The sequence below is a fragment of the Hyla sarda genome, chromosome 4 (assembly GCF_029499605.1).
Source record: "Hyla sarda isolate aHylSar1 chromosome 4, aHylSar1.hap1, whole genome shotgun sequence".
NCBI lineage: Eukaryota > Metazoa > Chordata > Amphibia > Anura > Hylidae > Hyla > Hyla sarda.
Window position 1 is genome coordinate 22,282,074 of NC_079192.1, and position 2,271 is coordinate 22,284,344.

The following is a 2,271-nucleotide window of genomic DNA, read 5'->3' on the forward strand; positions in this document are numbered from 1 at the left end:
TAGTGTCCCAGTAGGTATGGGAACACCCTAGTGTTGGGATTTTCAGGGGTCATTTTCATAATTAAATAATGAACATTTTTATACAATCATATTTCAAAAGGTCTTTAATTTTCATCAGTTGCAACATATAAAAAGTTTTTAGTTCTGACCATGCCCATTGAAATATTTAGCTCTATACACTGTGCTGAGTTTAGGTCCCAGCTGCATTTCCTGAATTTTGTCCCTGCCAGGCTGTTGCAGGAAACAATTTGTGAGCAGGACTGTAGGAAGGACCAGAAGGAGGACCCCTGGTGGCCAAACACAAAAAGTGTTTATCACAAAATATTTTTAAAAGTATATTACAAAGGTAATTCAAATAGGCTCATCTATGACATATACATTTTTTTTAATTTTTTTTACTAATGACAGGTTCCATTTAAGGACCAGGTAATGATAAATTAACGGGCTTAAGTGCTCTGGAGATGCTCATTTGTACTGGAATCAATAATTTTATATTTTAATAGTTAAGATATGTGCGCAGACTATACCAAATGTTTTTTGTTTATTTTTTATTTAGACTCTTATTTGAAAAATGGGAAAAGGAAGGTTATTTAAATGTTAATTACTGTAATTTCTGTAAAATTATATATAATTTTTTTCTCATATATATTATATCTCTCATATTCTCTAATATATATATATATTTTTTTTTAAGAAATTTTTTATGGCTTAATTTTGTTGCATCCGCCACATGAAAACAAAATCAGGTTAGTCATGGTGCTTGTTGGTGTAGAGGTTTGATTTATGCTTTAGGTGCAAGAGATCCAGGGTTCAAATCCTGATTACTCCCACTTTTTTTTTTTTCCATAAACATTTTTGCTTTTTTTGTTTGTTGATACATTATGTCTATATAGTCATAAATATGATTGCTCTAACAAATTAAGAGGCATAGCTACCACTGTGGGTCAACTATGCCAAAAGACCTCGTGGCGCAACGGTAGCGCGTCTGACTCCAGATCAGAAGGTTGCGTGTTCAAATCACGTCGGGGTCAATAATTTTTTTTAATCTATTAAGGACATCAGGTGTAAATTTACGTCATTGATGTTAAGGCATAAATGTACAACATGTACAACATGAACAAAAGGCAATAAAAAGTCCCATCAAAACAAAAACAGAACTGAGTACTCACGTTGCAAATAACGAGCCCTATTACAGCACTGTATATAGAAACATAAAAAAGTTATATGGATCAGAAAAGGGCAATTTTAGATTTAGTTAACCCCTTAAGGACTCAGGGTTTTTCCGTTTTTGCACTTTCGTTTTTTCCTCCTTACCTTTAAAAAATCATAACCCTTTCAATTTTCCACCAAAAAATCCATATTATGGCTTATTTTTTGCGTCGCCAATTCTACTTTGCAGTGACATTAGTCATTTTAACCAAAAATGCACGTCGAAACGGAAAAAAAAATCATTGTGCGACAAAATCGAAAAAAAACGCCATTTTGTAACTTTTGGGGGCTTCCGTTTCTACGCAGTGCATATTTCGGTAAAAATTACACCTTATTATTCTGTAGGTCCATACGGTTAAAATGATACCCTACTTATATAGGTTTGATTTTGTCGCACTTCTGGAAAAAATCATAACTACATGCAGGAAAATGTATACGTTTAAAAATGTCATCTTCTGACCCCTATAACTTTTTTATTTTTCCACGTACGGGGCGGTATGAGGGCTCATTTTTTGCGCCGTGATCTGAAGTTTTTATTGGTATGATTTTTGTTTTGATCTGACTTTTTGATCACTTTTTATTCATTTTTTAATGTTATAAAAAGTTACCAAAATACGCTTTTTTGGACTTTGGAATTTTTTTGCGCGTACGCCATTGACCGTACGGCTTAATAAATGATATATTTTTATAGTTCGGACATTTACGCACGCGGCGATACCACATATGTTTATATTTTTTTTTTTTACACTGTTTTATTTTTCTTATGGGAAAAGGGGGGTGATTCAAACTTTTATTAGGGAAGGGGTTAAATGACCTTTATTAACACTTTTTTTTTACTTTTTTTTTGCAGTGTTATAGGTCCCATAGGGACCTATAACACTGCACACACTGATCTCTCATCCTGATCACAGGCGTGTATTAACACGCCTGTGATCAGCATTATCGGCGCTTGACTGCTCCTGCCTGGATCTCAGGCACGGAGCAGTCATTCGTCGATCGGACACCGAGGAGGCAGGTAAGAGCCCTCCCGGTGTCCGATCAGCTGTTCGGGACGCCGCGATT

The 2,271-nt window shown here is 35.0% G+C and overlaps 1 non-coding gene across 1 annotated transcript; it reads left to right on the forward strand.

Moving 5' to 3' along the window:
- Positions 1-959: 959 nt before the first annotated feature.
- Positions 960-1,031, forward strand: TRNAW-CCA (transfer RNA tryptophan (anticodon CCA)). The gene has a single exon. It is a non-coding gene; the product is annotated as a tRNA-Trp (tRNA).
- The last annotated feature ends 1,240 nt before the right edge of the window (positions 1,032-2,271 follow it).